The sequence below is a fragment of the Seriola aureovittata genome, chromosome 11, assembly GCF_021018895.1.
Source record: "Seriola aureovittata isolate HTS-2021-v1 ecotype China chromosome 11, ASM2101889v1, whole genome shotgun sequence".
In the NCBI taxonomy this organism is placed as follows: Eukaryota; Metazoa; Chordata; class Actinopteri; order Carangiformes; family Carangidae; genus Seriola; species Seriola aureovittata.
The window spans coordinates 23,396,450-23,417,220 of NC_079374.1; positions in this window are offsets into that span (position 1 = coordinate 23,396,450).

A 20,771-nucleotide genomic window follows, 5' to 3' on the forward strand; every position below is an offset into this window, starting at 1 on the left:
GATGGATGGTGAGCTTTCAAGGTGCAGGACTGGGACCCCAGAGATTAGGCCAAGGCAACAAAAGCACTTAGTCACAATTAATGACAGATTATGGTTTTAAACATAAATGAACACATTTTCTCTAATGAATTATGTCACTGTGAACTTTTTCTGTATTAAACCAGAACACATTCTTCCCCCTCACCTTAGCCAAGTGCTGCTCAACAATTTAATAAAGCTGTAGTCACTGGCATATGATCTACTTTTCAGATGGATCGTACAGATCGCACCATTGAGAGGTGCTCTTTTTTTAAGTTCACAAACATCAAAAAGAATCGTTAAAGCAGTGGAAAGATATAAATCATAACTTCCTCTCATGACTTTCAGAATGAAATCAGAGCAGAAACAAGATGCAGATCGTGATTCAGATTGTGGTTTGCGAGTCATATGATCTTTTGGCCAGATCCCCCATCGCTAGCTAGAAGCTGACATTGTACTGCAGGATTGGATATTCTGCAGGAAAACATGTGAAATACTTTGCCAATGAACATTTTAACCGATTCATTCAGTAATAATATTTTTGTGCTGTCGTAAATTTGATCCAGATGTTACGTTTCCTTCAATTTGCTGCTGAGATTTTAAAAGTTTTACAATTGAACAAAAAAAGTAGTTGCTTGCTGATTGTGCAGTTTTTTTTTTTCTCACATCAAAATGATTTTTTTTTCATGTCTCTTCCTGCATATTTAACTTTTACTCCACAATGCATAAAATTCAAATTAGCCTCTCTGTCCCAAGCAACTATTATTTGAATCCACCTGTTTATTTAACCATTTTATCATTTCCATGTTGCTACACTTCAGGACTGCAATCTCAAAACTCCATAATCCTCTTGAACCAGTTAACAAAAAATACATAAATAAATAAAATGAACAACAAAAAAAAAAAAATCCACCTTAGTTCAATATTTGACTTTTGGCTTCACCTTCTGTGCACTTGGGATGAGACTGATCCCTTTGTTTGTGTTTGCATACAGATTTAGACTTTTAAACAAATCACATTCAGAATGAAAGAGGCACATTTTCATTTCAGATAGGTTTGTTCTTGTGAGGAATATGATGTGAGAAGCGCACCAGGCCCTTCAAGTATCAACATCAAAGAGCCGTTGAAAATGTGAAGTTGATTGAATTGTGGCATTTGCCAAAGCTTTCTTTGTTCCTGCTAATTAGCTGCCCGGGTTTCCCTACATTATCACATTTATTCACATTTCTTAGCAACTTGAGAGTATGATGCAACGCACCGTTTGAATTTTTAAACATTTTCCCCATCAGTCAGCTTGTGCAAACATGTTTAACTGAAAAGCAATTGCCCATTTGCAAAGGAAGTCTTTTCATCTTTTTAATACAGTGATATCCCCAAAGACAGCATACCAAATATTCCCTACTTTTCATTCTCTCTGTCTCTGTTTTAAAACTCACACACACACACACACACACACACACACACACACACACAGAGCTGGGATCAGAGCCTTAGGTCAGCAGCTGTGCAGGATCAGGAGCGCAGGGTTAAAATGCCGCTCATGGGGCCAGTAGCTGGCATCCGGTATCACATGCAGCAGGCCTGCAGTTTGGTGGCTCACGCCCACTTCTCACTTTCCCAGTGGCTCTGAGGATTAACCCCGAGCCCTTCAACACTGCCATCACTTCCACCTAGCCAAGCTGCTCTCCAGGCAAGCCGGCAAACAAAAGCAGGTTGAGCCAAAAAAAACAAACAAAATAAAACAAAAAAAAAAAACCCCACAAATTTCACTGAAATATGAATTCATATTCAGGGCACAGTGTGAAGAAAGCTTTAAGAATATTTCTTGATTTCTCATATAGCATTATAGCATTCTGTTTTCCTTTACTGCGAAACACTTGTGACTTTAACCTTGTAGAGTTCTGTTTGGAGTAAATGTCTCTCATTATTGTAAAGCACTGTGTGTTCTGGGTCTCCTGCAGTAGCGACCTTGCAATAGTGCATGTCCTTTACATTCATACTGTGTGAAATGGGCTGTTTTTGTAGATTCAGAGCAGTCGGGCCATTATATAAGGTTTTTACATTGTGGAGTGCGTGTTAGTCGTGAGCCATGCAGTGAACAGTGGCGAGCACTTGAGGTGTGCTGGCATGGTGTGGGTTTTTTGTCCACTGCACTGCACGGTAAGGTAAGTTGTTTATATGAAACAATGAGAAATGCTGCAATAACTCAGTGATAAACCTATAACTCTTTCACAATAAAAGCATACCACTGGTTTGCAATTTTGTGAGTATGCAAATCAGGCTGCGTAGACCCTGTGACAAGAGGGGAGGAGTCTCCAGGTCCGTGGCCAATTTTCCTATTGGTGCGACGAAACTGTCATTGTAAACTGTTCACATTAAACTTTAATGAAAATAACTTGAAATGCATAGCAGCTATATCTGAGCAAGTGAAAGCTTTAGCAAGAGGCAAAGTGTTCTGCGTTGTAGCAAAAGGGAAGGTGGATTGGCAACATGAAGCCAGTTAATGAATTCATCTAAATGATATTACATCATCACATCACATGAATCATATTTAACATATGAAGCTTTTCCAGGGAATTAAAGTTGTCATGGTATATTTGCTACATCTAAGGAATAATTGCCTTCCCACACAAATTAGCAGGCACACAAAATATATCCCTTTATTCTTTATTATTAATAGTATAAAAATAACAGCTAATAACAAAACAAACAAAAAGAAAAACCTGTTAGTCATCTGGGTCACAGTGAGACAATCTTATGAAACTGTGGAACTTATATGTACCACGACAGAGCATCGTCACATGAGCCATCTCACCTTAGCGCCTCTCTGGCTGACAGACCCGCCTTCGCCTCTCATCGCTAAAGGAGAGGAGAGTTTCAACTTCAACAAGCCGTTGAGTTCATGTATCAGCGATGCCACGAGACAGGATACTGATGCGTCGCCCTGTAACTCAATTAGGGCAGGAACGGCTCCAAACCCGAGCTAAGGAATCAATTTTCTAACTCGGGCCGGTTTTAATCGGCAGCAGTGGATTCTGCAGTGTCAGTGGGTGAGGTGTCGTTATTCACGACACCTGAGGGACGTGACAGCGGACGTAATGAGATTCTCAGGGCCCTGTCTCTCATACACATCAGCAGCACTAAATAGCATTGAGGGAGCAGGGGATTACGTTTATAAATGTTCTTCGCATGGTAACGTATGGATGATAGGCCCTTTAAATAGCTCATTATCTGTCGCAGCTTTCATTTTTTTCCCCAAATTTTCATTAGAAATGGAAGAAGAAGAAAGTGGGAAAATGTGTTTAGTGAGCACTGCTACCTGGTGCATACTATTTTTCTTTTTTTTTTTTGCTTTTGGGGCCGGCTGACAGCTTGGCAACACTTCCTGCTGGATGGCAGCATGGTGAAAAGGTCATTGCTGGAGTGCTGGGTGTAACCTTTATAGAAGAGGCTTTAGATAGTTTGTTACGTATACAGTATTTATTTCAGTTGTTGCAATGAATTGACTCTAAAACTAAAAGTCTGCCATTTCATTTGTATGAATGCATTTTGGAAAATCATCTTGGAGTTGTGCTATACTATGCAAATTAAAGCGAACAGCAGGGGCCGAAAAATCCAAGAAGCTTTAAGACCACACAGTTTATTACTTGTTGCTTATGCTTGATTCAACAGGTTACAGCAGTGGCTATAGCAGTCCTCCTACAGATTTATACCATGTCAGCAGAGTAGGTTTTAATGAATATATTGTTTTGAGTTGTACCGAGTCAGATTTCACCTGTTAATAATGCCAATACCAACCAGTCCTCCAACCTAAACAACCATACAGGTCGTTTTTATTCAACCTTCTGATTCGACCCATAGTGTCTCCTGAAATAGTGCCCCTACGGTGGGATGTGTACACAGTTGTCATGGTTACCATACTACACATGCGACCGTACTGGCATACCGATCGTCACCATCATTAGGTCATGGCTTGGTTAGGGCGATTTGGGTTAAAGGAAGTACTTCCTCAACAGATGATCTTTGTCGTCATGGTTACAATAATAACAATGTGGTTAACTTTGTGGAACGTTCATAGATAAATGAAACAACATAAACTGCTGGTTTCATATGGGAATTGAACAATGCTTTCCTGTGTCATATTCTGGTGTTTTGTTCACCCATCCATCCACCACAACGTCCTGACATGGACTGAAGTGTCGCTCTCACTTTTCCCTTTGCTCCTGTCATAATTACTAGATGTCACCTAATAACAAAACGTAACTATGGGTGATAATAACCTGCTCAACAAACAACCTGTGGGCTGTTTTTCTACAGGAGGACAGTCTAATCAATACAATATATGGATGTAATGCTCATAATCAGGTTTGAGCATTATTTATAAAGGCCTACCCCACAGTAATTATTGGGTGGTATTGTTTTCACCCTGTGTGCGTGTGTGTGTGTGTGTGAGCGCACGTGTGTGTGTGTGTCATCATGGCAAAGTGTATTCCTGGAGACAGCTACTGTAGCGAGAATCACTGGAGACTGCGCAAGATACAGTCATGAAATTCAACAGGTGTCCGCTTGAGATCAAAATGAAGGCTGCGTTCAAAGATGGGTGTGCTCCAACCCATGAGTACGTACGTAATAATGTTTTAATAACTACGTTATTACATCAGTCATCACGTGTAGGACTCATGCGTTGGATCATCAACATGTTGACGGTCGTCAAGGTTGGCGTGATGGTCTCCGGTTTTGTTTGCATTCACTCACATAGATATAGAGCGAGTGGACTATTGTTGCGCAATCAAAAGCCGAAGCAGTTGTGTTTACATGCCATTCAACGTGTTTGAGAGAAGTAGCTGCTGCCCAGGGTTTGTGGACTGTGACTGAAAGGGAGAAGACTAGAGTCATATTCATATCTCGCTGACTCTACTTTAAACACTCTCCACCAGCATCGAAAACTTGTGTGAAAAACACATGCAACTCAAACAGGTCATACTTTGTGTAGTCTTCACATTTTATTGTGACACAGAAGGCTGCATAGTTTTTAGGAAGCAAACGTCAGCAATGGCGTGGCCCAACTTACTTACTTCATTGCAATGTCTGGGTGTGTGTTAGAGGTTGTAACAATCACAGCCAATCACATTCACTACTTTCACTTCCTTAAAACACAAAGCTCTTGTTGCCATAACGGAATGACCTGTTGGGAATCTTGGAGAGTTTTTCTCTGGGGAAATGCATTGTTTGTCTGAGGCGTGCAGAGTTTAAAATGTGAATGCAGCAGCTCAAATATAAAAGCAAGAGCTGCAGTTAAATACCACTATATTGCCATAAAATGCTGTGTAGATTTCTTAAATAATTTTGCATTTCTGAATGTATTTTTATAGTTTCATTCAGTCCAGTTAGATTTGACTATTTTATATTTAACAAAAAATAATTCCTCATAATCTGTGAACAAAATAATTGCCTGCTTAATCTTCATACTGTGACAGGAATGTGATCCTGGAAGTCATCAACAGATAGCCTCAACAGTCTCATTGGTCATCACAGCCGCACGTCTACATGCTTTCTATTTAAAAATGCCGAGCTGCTGGTAATACTTTGGCCAGACTCGTTAAAAAGAAGATGGAGTGTGCAGCCGTTGCCCTGGTTACCTCATGTTTTGGATGGAGACACGGGGCGGGAGGACTGATCGGAACGGGTGGTCTGTGAACTGATTAACTGTGTGGAGTGTTGTCAGTGCGTCAGTGTCCAGCATGCCGGCTGCTTTACAGGAGAAACTGCAGAGCAATTTGTCCAAACACTGAGGTTTTCTGTTATTTTGAATGTTGCTTGTTATGTTGTTACGTTGTTGTATATGGAACAAAATTTCACCTGCAGATCTGCCGTATGTAACTGTGCCTCGACAGTGTGCAACATCACTCCGCTTAGAAAGTGGAGAGGAAACGCATACCTGCTGCTTTCAAATGGCTGTAAAGAGGCACCAGTGTAAATGAAAGGCCTTCAGGATAGAGACTGCTAACTGTTGTGCATTACAGAGCTGCTCAGAATCCCTCCCCCCCTTCTATCTCTTCTGCATTAATGTCATAATCAGAACCAAAGTTTTTACTCTGCGTGATCAAATGTAAACTGGCTGAAAAATAGAGAGTAAAAGTGGAAAGATGAGCACAAAGGTCGAGCCCTAAGATACTAGTCCAGTGCAGTCGAGGAGCTAACCTTAGTAAACACCACTTCGCTGGTGCAATACTGAGATTGTGACATACAAAGATGCACCCTCCCTTTATTGGCACACAGCAGGAGTGAGGGATGTAAATAGTGCACTGTGGGATAATCTAATGTGAACCCCAGTCTCACTGGGATGTGATGATCCCACTAACAGGGTGCATGTGTTGGTTCTTTTGCTCTGCAGTAGCACAACTAAAACTAACCCCCTATCATGAACCCAAACATATAAAGACCAGACACTAATTAGTTCCCGCTTAAGCTTTCGCCAAGATTCTTCAGTAGACGGTGAAGTGGTGGCGTTGAACTGAGAACTCAGGAGCAGAGAAACTCACAGAGGGTGATGTAGAATTTGAAAAGGCAGTTTTCTTTACTGTTTGGTGTCTTTGCTCTGCATTTAGGAAGGCGGATGATTACAGGCAGGGAGCAGGCAGAAATCAAAAAACAAAAAACAAAAAGGCAAAGTCACAAACCACAGAAACTAACATGAAAACAACGGTTAAAAATCTGGCAACGGACAAAGGAAGTATATAAAGAGGGTGGGGCTGACAGGGAACAGCAGAAGCATGTGTAACGGTGACAGCTTTTTTATTTTATGTTTCATTGTTTAACTGTGATGCAGGTTTTCCTTTGCCAATAAGGCCTAATCAACACATCCCCTGCTCCTCCAGGGGGATTCCTCCCTGGTCAGTGCGCTGGTCCGCCCACAATGTGTTGAAGCCAGTCTTCCCCGTCTTTGGCTGGACCTTCCTCTCTACCCACCAATCACAAGCCTGTTTTGCCTCTTATGGCAAGCTGATAAAAGGTGCTTTTTGAAACTTCCAGTGGCGACTGAGACACTAACATTAGGCTTTGTTTTTTTTAGGGGGGGGGGGGGGGTTCTCCCACTCAACACTGCATGTAATTGCTTCGTCCGTCTGCTGAACACTAGGTTACTGGTGGCAGCCCAAGTGTGTTTTTATATTGATAAGTAAGTTTAGTTCACCCATGCTGTGCATTACTTTTGTTTTGATTCAGCGAGTCAGTGGTGTCTCAGTGGGTTGGGAAGGAAGTAGACTTTGCTTTGTTTGTTTTTCGGATTTGGCGCCACCCGCAGTCCTTCCCATTGTTCCTCGCCTCACCAAACTCTTTTGTGTATATAATTGTTGGATGTGGCGCTTGTATATTTGTATCTTCAACTTGTTGCACCTCTAAACAAAAAGCGGCTTTGCTTGCCAGACCACATCGGAAATTGTTGCTTCCCTGATTTATAGGCGTCACCTGCAGGGTTTTAACGCAGTTGATTGGGAACAGGTGTAGATGATCACAAGGGCAGGAACTGAAACAACAAGGGAGGTATTTCTGAATAAAACAGGAAAAAAGACATGTCATTAACTTCACGGGATGTCACAATCCTACTATCAAATACACAGTGTGTAAAAATAGCCTCTTTGGCAACGATAATTGCAGGTTTTCTAGAGGGAAACGGTTATTTGATGCAGAGGAGTTAACAGCTTAACAATAAGATCTCAACTGGAAATAGCAGTCCCCTCAGGGTGAACTGAAAGAGTCATTTTCTGATGTGATTCAGTGCCTTGTGAGCTCACACTTTGTTCCAAGATTTGTCCTTGAGCTGATCAAAGATTACATAATGTGAACACAGGAAAAACTTCCATGCAGTAGAAATCCATTTATCTCCTTGGCTGGGATGTCTCATCTGACATCAATGTCTCCGACAGCGATGGGGGGAGGGGGCATTTTAAACGCAGGTCATTTTGAAACAAAAAAACAAAACCAAAAACCAAGTCTCAGGCAGCGAGGTAAACACAGGAGACGCAGACCGAAACACAAACACAGATAGAGACACACAAACGGACAGCAAGGCAGTTAGAGAGATAGTATCATCTGTCCACAATGATTAGTGATGCTTCTTTCTTGTATCGGTTTTGTGGGAAAGCAATGTGAAACACATTTGGCCTTCAGACAGTTTGGTGACCATAGTCCCTCGTGATGAGCCTTTATCTTCACACAGAAGCACAACGTATGAAAGAACAAAACGAAAGTGATAGGAATTAAAAAATACTGTATATACGAGCCAGGAAAAGACACTGAACTACTAACATGGTGGGTTCCACATGGGTTCCACCATGTTAGTAGTTCAGTCATGTCAGCCTAACATTGATACACTCTCTCTCCTCTATCGAGATTCCAAGTAACTGAAAATAAAACCTTTTTCCCACTCCATATAGATCATACACCCTTAAAGCCAGTTGAGAAACGTAAACGTTGTAGTGCTTTTCATCCAGAAAAACCGTATAAGTATAACCGTATAAATACTCGTATTTGTTTACAGACCAGTCTTGCCAGAGGCCTGTGCTACGAAGCCGGATTTGAAGTTATCGAGGTAATTTCAGGTTTAACTCTGGGTTTTCAGTCCTACGACGGTGGTTCACTTGTTACAAGGGGTAAATCACCATGGTAACTTACGCTGAACTCCTAACCTGCTCCCACGCAGGTTAACTTCAGAGGATCAGATCAAAACCTGTCAGCAGCCAAACTACTGAACAATCAAATCACTGGTAAAACAGAGTCACCATCCTACAGGATCCTGACAGGGATGAAAGAGTTTAACATTAAAATGATCAATAATCGGTGGAATAGTTTTCCTGTTTGAGTCTTTCCAAAAATGCAGAGTTTATCATGCTGAATAAATAGCCTATATATTAACTATTCTAGCTTCATTTTAATTGAACAGATATTCTTTAATCCGACAGAATTCCTGACAGTGATGAAGCTTTTACTCTCTTCTTCATCACTGCAGCTCAGAAAAACATGCAAAGACTCAGTGACCACAACTGGAAATAAAACCTAAACCGCTGTCTTTGATTAGAAAAATTAGCCACATACCTCTTAATTATTTCCATGATTATAAATGAACATTTCAGTCGGTCTGATTCATCAGACATCAACTACTTCTCTCCTCTTTTCTTTCTCTCCTCTGCAGCAGAAACAGTCTGACATTAACTTTAACTGTTTTATCTGCATTTCATGTTCATAACACTTTGTTCATCATCGGACAAAAATACTCAAACGTAATGATAATTCATGCACTTATTCACAATATATCTTCAGTCTGACTTTACTAGAAATTATATTTAGACATGGAAATAATCATTTCTTACTCCAGTCGTGATCATATTGTTTACATTTCACCTTGTTGAACATCACTTTTGGACGTTGCTTTAACCCAACTCACTGGCAAGTATCAGTCTTCTCATAATATCATATTAAGTACTTCATTAATGGTTCTGACGACGTTGCACAACTCTGCCTCTTTCACATGAACGCGCTCATAACCGGACAGGTAAACCCAGGGTTAACTGAGTCAGTTGGTAGCCCGCTTCATAGTACAGGTTATCCAGGACGACCAGTGTTAGGGTTCAGTTAACCCAGATAACTAAAAAGGATCCTGGATATGTTGAACTTGCTACAGCACACATCATCAGGGGCCCCACTTGACTTTATGGGAGGTTTAAGGGGGTTTATAGTTGCCATTGCAAAATGGGCCATTATGAAGGGCCATTGGGGGCCCGTTTGCCCTTGGAGGGGGCCCAAACATTTGCCTGCTTTGCCTCACCTGACGGTGCACCTCCCTCTCATCAGGTGACCTCAGGTATGGACAGGTTTTTTTCTACCTTATGGCAATGTTCTCAGGTACCAGTTGTTTTTCATCATTTTTTCTCAGTGACATTTTAGATCAATATGAAAAAGATTACTGCCAAATATACATCTCCTTGTAAGCCGTTCACAACAGTTAACACTACCAGAGATTTCTTATGTGAGGTGTAGACTTGTGAACAGCTTCAATCATCAATAAAAGGTATGGTGGAAGAACATCTAAATGTCAGAGTAATGATGAGCTGCACTTTTACTTTGTTTTACTTTTCTTGGAACCTACATGCTGCTGTACATTAGTCACACTCGGGAAGTTCATTTTCAGAGGGAGAAGTACCTTCAGGTTTCTTATTTAGGGACTGAATCAGCGCATCTGCTCTGTTTCCCAGAGGAATCATTTCCCCTCTCAATAAGATCTTGTTTTTCTAATTAACAGAAGGTGTTTTTCTTTGCAGTTTTACTTTTAGGTTAAACTTCAAACACAAAAAGCTTTGAATGGGTGTGTGGTCGATATTAGATATTACCTGGTACTAAGTCTTACAGCTTTGTTTTTCTGTAATCTGAACAATTTTCTTCTCCACATACTCTTTTCATGAGGTTGATTGACATGTTTGTCCTCGTGGATTCAAATTGATTAAAGTGCAGGCTTTTACCGTGTGTGCTGAATTGAAGGGTCTCTAAATCCATTTAAGGATTTTTGAATGCTTTGGATCCTTTAACAGAAACCATTGAACAAGGCCTCAAATGGGAGAAAATAGGGAATTTGGCTGTGCGAGAAGCGACTCATTAATGAAATTGCTTGGTCAAAGTGAGGAAAAGATCATGTTCATCGTAAAAAAAGAGAATAGGTGATGGGACATGAACTGCAGTCCCTCATGGTGAAGTAATCTGCGTTTTGTGCCTGACCACCAGATCTCTTCTCTAACGTGCAACACAAAGCTTGTGTCTTGTGACGCGGCTTTACTTGATACACATCAATTTAACATTCTCACAACCTCCTCCTCTGGACAGGGATTTTACAATCAGACTTTAGCACCTGCAGCAGGCTTGTCAAGCTTTCTTGTGGCTTTCTCCACATATTGAAGCAGTGTGCACGGGGCTGTGTTAAGAATGGTATTAAGAATTTGAAGTGTGGCGTCTTTTTTAAGCCTTTCTAAAAACATAAGCACAAGAGCAAATGTTTAAGGAATGGATTAAATGCTTAACATGAGCTGCAAACATTTGCATGTCAAGCGACCTGGCTTACTACCTACAGTAGCATCCTACTAGCCTTACTTCCAAGGCCAAGGGTGAGCACATCATTTGCCACCTACATTGTTTTGTTGGGTTGCATTTACTACTCAGCACGTGAGCATGAATCATCATTTTCTTGCCATAGATAAGTAAATTAAGCCTCAGTCTTCTAGGAAGATATCTTTAGGTTGTCAAAGCTTTTTCAGACAGTTTACAGCTAAAGTTAGCTTAATTAGCTACAGCTACTAAATCTTCAAGTGACAGCTGTGATTACAGCTGGCAAAATTAATGCTTGTCAGCTAAAACCTAGAAGCCTGTTTGTGTCTGAAATCAAGAACCCATCTAACTATAAATGGAGTAATCTCTGACCAGCTGTCTGGCTGTATTTCAATTTTCTCGACAACCGCTCATCTGATCGACTTCAAACTTTGCGGGTAAATTGCTAAGGGATCATGGAAGTGCAGTGTCGACTGTGAAGTTCTTTGGAATGGAGTTTGATGAGAAAGGTTCAAACATTGCTTTTTCTAGGTCTTACTACTGGTACATTTTGACCAGTTTTGCACTTGTTGTTTCTTCAAATTACTTTTCAAAGTCAGCCACTGTTGAACCATGAACCACATAAGTGAACAGAAAGCTTGAAAGCTGTAGCAACAGAAAATAAGGGAGGCGGGGCTTAGGGACCAGCCTATAGATGCTAGTGCTAGGTTGCTACAATAAGCCATTAAGAGGAGTAACTGTAATAAAATTGCTGCTTTAATGTCAACCCTATCTCTTAGAACTCATGTTTATATACAACTCATTTGGACAAAAGTGTTGGAGGAAACATTAATACTACCAGTATTATGTTTATGGCAATGTTTTTTCCAGTCCAGAAACTGCTACGTCTTTGTACCGCAGGACTTCTTTTTTTGTTTTGCATCCTGCATCCTACAAGTGGTTAGGCTACAATTTGGTCAAGTTAGGGAAAATTTGTGGTTTAGTTTAAAAACTAAATGTCCTGCCTCTGACTTGATGATTCAGTGATGATCTGATTCAACCAACTGCCTTTCTTTTACCTTGAACAAGCATCTTGATTTGAAAATATAAACAGAAATCATTCTCAGCATTTGAACCAACAACCAATGCTGTCATTTGTCTGATGAGATTCTTACACTATAAAAATCTATGACATAATTAAACACTCTTGCCCTAACCGTAACCCATCATTAAATCAATGTGTGAACAATCTAACGAATGCATAGTTTCAGATTGCTCATCACAGTGATTGCATTTTGCCATTGATTTGGTACTCAGGTTCATGGGTATTCAGATCACATGAAGTCCAACCAGGAGTAATTTGCTCTGTGTGGCCTTTCCCTGCCTGACCTTTCAGTGATTAATGCAGGGCCAGTGCTTCTGTGTTAACCTCCGAACACCTCTGACACGAGCTCACCTCAGCTGTTGCCTTGCACACGTCTTGACATTACTAGGCTGATGCTGAGGCTAGAAGGGCTGGAACATTTTGTGTGCAGGGTGTAATTAATGTGTTTGACAGCACATTCAATCTAGAACAATTAAAAGAGTTTAATAGCTCTGTGAGGAATACAGCACAAGCACATGGTGTTCTGTGTGGCACAATGCTGCCGTCACCTGCCAGTGATTCTCATGCTGTTTTCAACGTGTTTTCAAATATTTTTTCTCGACGACTGCATCTCTTTTGTGAGACATTTGCTTTTGGTTTTTACATGAATGTATCCGCAGCAAAGTTGCATCTTAGCCAGGATGGGAAAAATATGCAAAAATAAGATGGTCAGTCCGTAACTTCGTTAACCAGTAAAGCATCTGTTGTCATTCGCAAATTGAAAAAGCAAAAATCAAATAGTCAGCAAATCTGTTTACCAAAAATACTACAGAAAATGAATCGAATTGCTTGTTTCAGCCCTCAGCTCAGACTGTTGTTGAGAGGCGTGCCCAGTTCTCTTAAAGGAGCTATTTCTAAGTTTTGCTATTGCTGCATAGCCAACAATAGCATTGACAGCTGTTTACCAATAGGTTTGCCACCTGTCCCGGTTTTCCCGGCATTGTTCTCTTTTTTGAAGTTACTGTCCCAGAAAATTAATATTCTCTCCTGGGGCATGAATTGTCCTGGTTTTTGTGAAAATACATGTCTAATTTAGAATTTCATAGTTTCAAATAAAACCTCATTTGTTTCCTTCTACTGCTTTTCTGTTTTCTTCATGATTATGTCCAATCATGTGTCCATGCATGTATGAAAACAGGTACAACAGTGTCCAATTTTCTTTATTACCTAGCAACTGCCACACATGGACATCCAGAACCCCACATACTGGGCGACCCAGAAGCAGTGTGGTTTGGGTGCATACCAAGTGGCCAAGTGAGTGAGTTACTGGTTCAGACTCTCTCTGTCCCTGCATTTTTTGTCAATCTCTACTATCCTATCAAATAAAGGCAACTAGAATGAATTCAGGCGGAGAGGACTGAGGCAGGTCCAAACAAGAGTGTTAGCAAAAAAAGAACTTGGGGGAGAGATGGACGAGGAAGACATCACAACAAAACCAGGTGAGCCGATGAAACGCTAAACGTATAGCTTGCGGTTTTTTCTGACTGACTAATGTTAGCTATGTAGCAATAGCAACACTTAAAAGTTTATTGAAGTTCTACACTGTTGTGTTATTGCTCAAAGTTTAAATAAGTTTTGAGATCAGGGGATGCATTTAAATCGCTGCAATGAAGAGGATCAGCCAGGTTGTAAATAAGCCATCAGTTTAGTTAATTAAAGACAGTCTATCTTGAGATAAGGTAATTATCCCTCTTTGCACAGGAGGGAAACTATGTACAAAAACAGCCGGTATAGTCGGTCATATTTGAACCAGGAAATCAGTGTGAAAACCGTGATGGAATTTTACAAGACCATTTTGGGTTATAATCGTACCATTTATCTTTGTTGTCTTTTACAAATAAGTCACCTATCACGAGACAAAATGATATTTGGTATTTCTGCAAAACCCTGGATAATATTTGATTATGTTTTTATATCCCACTTTCTACAGTATCAGCTTTGGCCAACTACAGTAAGTAAGGTTAAGTTTATGTAAACATTATGGTTATGGAAAATAAACTATACTAAAAAGTATTTTTAAAGTTAGACAACTAAAACACTTGGTTAAAGTTTAGAAAAGAGTGTATGGTTTAATAAAAAAAAGGTAAACATTACTTGCAGATCCGTACATTTTGTTTCAACACAAAAAATACTGATTTTTTGCTGAATGTTGGCATTGGATGTAATCATTAACTATGGATTTGTCCAATAGTGATTGATTGGCTGGGGATGAAGAGCTGAACAGACAGAAATGATAGGCAAAGAAGCAAAATAAAACCAAGCTTTTATTGAGCCAGAAACATCCTCCAATAACATGAAACAGTTAGACAATTGAGGAAAACAAATAATTTGACAGTGAAATTTAGCTTGGTGGATCTTTGTGAAATGGTACAAAATTCATCCATTTAAAACACTGGCATTAAAAATGCACTAATGGGATTTTACACAGCAAGTTCTCATAATTAGATGACTGGTATTAAAGACAAACAGACAGCACAATAACACCATTGGTTTGTCCAAACAGCCAACAGTTAAATTTACATTAGATAGCTCCTTCTGACTCCCTTTTTAACGTTTAGGAAATACATTGTTGAAATAATAGTAAGAGGCAGCAGGATACTCGTGGTCCATGAATAGTGTGATCCCCATCATAGCAGATCAGTAACAAATTCCTCTAACTTCCCCCTGTAATTATGGCGACTCCTTAAATCACCATGTTATGATTTTGAAACAACTGGAGTGTGACGAAGAGAGGAGTCGTACTTTTTATTCATGTTGGATTTCAGACAGAGGTATCTGACTGAATACAGATCACATGAGCAAACTAATGGACCGAATAACTCCTCTAATATGTGTAATGGGTTTTATCAAAGTCTGGTCAGCACTGTCTGAGATAGTGCATGTGATTAACACATGTCCAGAAAGACCTGATCTATAGTCATCTCCTTGTTCAAATATCTGAACTGTTGCTGGGCTAGCAGCTGTTGTTAGATGTCGTTTATCAGCCTTATCTCATGTATTTATTAAAGTGGTTTGTACTGAGACATAAGAGGTATCTATAATCTGTCCTGGGATCCAGACTGGATTTTTATTCAACTTATTTTTACACTTGCACAACATACAGTACAGTGATCAGTCAGTTTATCTGTCATCATTCAAAAACATCTTTACGAGATTGTTAGGATGAGAAGTGTATAATGTAGTTGCAAACAAACAGACGTTTCAGTTCAGTCAAGGTTCCTAAAGTAAAAGTCCTGTTCTTTTAGTATAGAAAGTTCTGGATCACTGTTTGTTTTCGTATAAATAAAAAAATAAAATACATACACGACAGTTTGCATTTGAATTTTAGGTTGAGTTTAAGTTAATTTAACACACAGTATGTAACTTCTGCCTCTAGGGTCTCTGAATTAAAACAATGGCGTTGGGTGACATCGTGAAACAGCATGGGATCATGGGAGTTATTGTCTCTACCACCATTGCTGTAAGCTTCTCCTGGTTTGGATTCCTTCATTGTCAGTCGTTCAGGAGATTTTTACTTAGAGCCAAATTATCCACAGTGATTATAACCAGTAAAACACTGAATAAAGCAGTTTCACATTTAAAGTCAGTGTTCAGCCGACGCTGTGCGGCGGACACAAGATGGGAGAGAAGAGTTGGGAGCTGAGATTGCTGCTCACCTTAGTTTTGATTGTTTCTCTCATAACATATGAAGCACATGTTCAGGAGGTTTTTACCAGCTGCTGAATTATCCACAGAGGTGTCCTCCTCTCCATAACAAACAGACCAGGGGATTAAGACCGGTACAAACACCAAATAAAGAAGTTTCACTTTAAAAAATCTGTCAGTGGCTGGGAGCTGAGCTGCCTAACATTTGCCTGGCTTTTTTCTCTGATGATTCCCCGATGACTAGAATCCTTCATCTGATTCAAATAGAGTTGAAAACGACCAAGGTGTAAAAACTATATTTTAAAAATGTGTCTTAAGACTGGATAAAAGTCCATTTTGAGCTTCTTGCAGACAGCCACAACACTGACACATGCACATAGGAGATATAATGTCATTGACAGGAGACCAAATTACACAATTTGACAAAATATAGAACATAGGTCTAATTGTTATTTCAGACATTTTAATGTGGAAAAGTTACATATTGTAACTTTAAGCAAATGTGGCAACGTGTTTTATTCCCAACTGCGCAATGAATTCCTCTGAATTTACTACAGCTTCTTCACCATGGCGACATCGGCTGAGGGTCATTATTGAGTATTTAGAGCTTTCCAACGATGGAAGAAAAATCTCTATTTCTTAAACAAAGCATAATGAAATAATGGACAAAAATAAATCTCAACTCAAGGTCCACTTATTTGCTTGTCCTCCAGCTTTTGACCATATCAAATGGTTCTTATCAGCATATTGAGCCGCCATGGAACTGTAGATATTATAACATGAATCTAAGCACCTTGAGGTTAAATAATTTATTATGATGATGTAACATAAATCACTACTACTGTTAATACCCAGGAAACCTACAGTATATTTCCATTTTTTATGTTGAGGAAAATTGAGGATATTATTCAAAGAAAACTTTGAAAAACTTTGAAATGGAAATTTACAATGGGGAAAGTGGCTGTACCTCCAACTACTCAAATAATGGTATTCACTGTCTAGCAGGATTTCATTTTCAGTCCCAATAAAACATAAGTACCGAAGAAAAAAGTGACTTAACTTTAATATCTCATCTTTTTGTATCATATTTCTTCCTGCTCTGACTTTAAAAACCCAAATTCTCCGTCTCTTCCATGTAGCCACACTGACTCTTTCACAAAGTCTCACCTGGCCAGTCATCTTTCTGCCCACGTGCCATGAACCAGTCGGTTGTCATATTATATTTTTATTGTGTTTCAGCCCTTCTATTGTGCATCCTACCATTTTCTCATTACCACAATGACCTTCAGATCATCCTGTTTCTCTCCACCAGTATCTGTGTCTAGACTGCAGGAGGTCTCATCTTATGGCATGCTTTCATTGACATTCAGTAATGGATAATGTGCGAGTCATATATCGGAATACTTTCTCTTTTGATGTCTCAATAAATGTCAGCATGCGTTTCCAGTGTGAAGACGTTTTATTAAAATGTTGTCGCTCTTTCCCACAAAGCATCAGGGCTTCATTCAATTACACACCAGCTTTCATTCACTCAGCTCTTAGTACACAAGCAGCAAATTAGGTTTCCAACACAGTGTCTCAGACATGAAGCATTATATATTCATTTTTTAAGCAAAATCAGGATGGAATAATTGAGGCTAAACCCACACAAAATACACATTTAATCAGAGTTGCACAGAAATTGATAATAATTCTCATGCTTCCTTGTTTCTTATTGTTATTCCAGGAGGTCATAAATGACTAATGCAGTTTGTTCTGAAGAGTTTGTTCTTGGCAAAGATTTCATATTGAATTTCTTAAATCAACAGCAGGTTTTTCATGAGTGTGTTGGCCCTGAATTGCTATGACGGGGAAATCTGGAGCCATTTGCTTCCTACCATCACAAATATGTCGCAACACCACATGACAGTGTGCAAATAAAATAAGGCCCCTTTGTTGCTTTTAGTGTCACACTGAGTGTTGGATTTGGCAGGCAGATGCTGCGCTGTTTTACATCTGTGTCCAATAGTGTACTTCCTTTGAATAACAAGTGCACTCTCCCTCGCTGCCGTACATATGACTGTTGATGGCGACTGTTGAAAGGGCTCTCTCTTCATTATGTAAATCTCCTGGGTCACGGCAGATTTGCGCTGGCCTTTTCTAAACAGGGGCCAAGCCGCACTTACATCTGAACTTACTTAATTCACCTTTGAGGAGAAGCTGCATCACACCGCTGTGCAAATAAAGAGCAACGCATAAGTGGCTGACCACCAAACAGGGAAAAGTTGCGCAATCATCTAATATTTACTAACACTAAACTGAATGTTTTACATAGTTTATTTCCTAATTCATTTATTAATATTTCAAATATTCATTACTTCTATTCCATGCCCTGTCTCTAAGCCACACAGTCTGTGGTCTAAGCGATAGAAATACAGACAATGATTACTTGGACATAAAAATCTGGACATGGAAGATTCACATCAAGATCCATACGTTGTTGTACAGTATGTAAATGCAGACCTTTCTAACGCATCAGCAGGAGGCAGCGTCTCACACGTATCGATTTCCTATATCTACAGCGCTACCCTGAACTCATTCTGTCCCCAGAGGGAAGCACAGCATCTGTATGCATGGAAATGCTGTTCCATATGTATGACTCAGTCAGGACACTGCACACTCAACTCTTTTCTTTTTTTTTTCATTTATTTCTACTTTATAAGAGTTTTATGGGAGAAAAAAAAAAAACATCTTACATAACAGTTGTGACAATCCTGTGTTGGATCTTTATTGTTCATGTTTTGTGGGTGTGTCAGCAGCATATTCCAACATCTCACTTGAGTGTGTGTGTGTGTGTGTGTGTGTGTGTGTGTGTGTGTGTGTGTGTGTGTGTGTATGTGTGTGTGCGTGGGCTGATGGCTTGCAGGCAGTATGATTGGTTGTTTCAAGTGACTGACAACTGTTACTCCAGCGACGACACCGGCAGCTCGGCTTTGCTGTGATGCTGCCTGACAGAGTCTTTCACTGGTGTGTAGATAATTGACAGCTTGAAGCCGCGCTTGTAAAAACAGTGTTTTTGGGGATCAGTATTAGGCAGCTTAATGCTGCACTTTGGGAACTTTTAAATTTTTGGAGATTTGGTCCTGTCAAACACAGGTGTGACTACTGAAGCTAATAATGTGCTGTGTTTTACATTCAGGGCTCTGCTGTGGTGGGTCACTGTACAAAGGGAATGGAGCGGAGACATTGTACACATTTGCTTCTATGACAAGTCAAAATGTTTCGAAAAATCTCTGTACTGTGGAAATGTTCAATTAATAACAATAAACGTTATTACTGAGCACTTAACACGTGTTACACACGTCTTCACAACGCACCAAAAACAAATCAGTGAAGCCAAGATGAACAATATGAACACAGAGCGGTGCTACTCCATCAAGAGAGAAACACACAGTCAGCGAATAATACACTGTGAAGTTTAAACTGTAAGTTTCAAAACTGACAAATGTGTTTTTTAAAACATAATAAAGCAATAAACATAAATAAAATAAATACCTCAAACTGAACAGAATAATTGAAATGATTCTACAAACAACACTATAACATGGCCGCTGTGTTACTGTTGTACAACAGAGTGATATTAAAGAGCTAGTGAAGACAACATTAGCTAGCTAAGGTTTATATCCAAAATCATGCACATTACAAGACTATCAGCAGTTCACCTTTTACTCACACCTCCCACATTTTGCCTGCACTCTGGAGGCTAACAAAGCACTTTGGTTTTGTTGTTATCCTAAGAGACTTGCTAAAGAGGTGAATTCAGAGAGCGCAGAGCTGTTGCAGTGTCAGAGACGTTTTAAAATGTGACCGTGCTCAGACAAAGGTGGATAGTGAGAATATCTATGACACGGAAAGAGTGGGTGAGGAGACACAGCATCTTCACACTTGATCTGACAAAAACAGGACAGTGAACGAAACTGCAAATTTAAAGCCAAATGAAAGTATTCTATTAGACTTCTGTTGACTGATCAGATGTTGATGATCTCTATTGTGTTTTTCTTTCCTCAACAGATGCAGTTGTTCAGTTGTGAAACCTTCAATAACTTTTTTTTTTATTTTGGACACTTGGCGGCAGCACAAACAAGATGTAAACACTGATAAGTCCTCACTCCTGTCAGCAGACAGTTGCTTCTTTACACATCCAGTAGTTGTGAAGGAACATTATCATTCATTTTGGATTCATTGTTTATGTCCCACCTAATGTATTTAAGTCCATTCCTTATCTTTTAGCTCTCTTTTTGGTCACTTTCAACTCATGGAGGAAACATCTGATTCTTTAGCTGCCGAAAGCTTCACTATGTTCATCAGCTGGTCGCTAACTGTGTCTGTGTTTGGTGCTGCACAGTCAGCTCTTTTGAGCTTTTTCGCTGACATTATGAGAGTGTGTGTGTGTGTGTGTGTGTGTGTGTGGGGGGGGGGGGGGGGGGGGGCTGCAGATTCAGATAATTCTCTGTTGGTTCATCACTATGACAGCAGCCTGGGATTGCCAGGTCGAGGCCAGTTCTCACTTTGTGGTGGCACAAGAGAATCTCGTTGAGTGGTACGGCGCTGTGCACAGGTTAGAGGTTATATCATGAGGTTTACTTGATACCCTGATGGTTTGCAGATGTGCAGGCAATAAGAGAGAAAGACTCTTATTTGTTTTATATTCTTATTATTTCTATTAATAACATTATTTGCAGCTTTCAGTGGCTCTGTAGCTAGTACGTGAATCTTTAAAGTTTGGTGGCTTTGTTCCCGTTCACTTTCACACTAGCATTATACACAACCTGATATCAGTCACTGTTTTCAAACTGTGATTCCATTCATTGTTATTATAAAAACAAAGGAAACAAAGCAGGACGTGTCAGGGAAG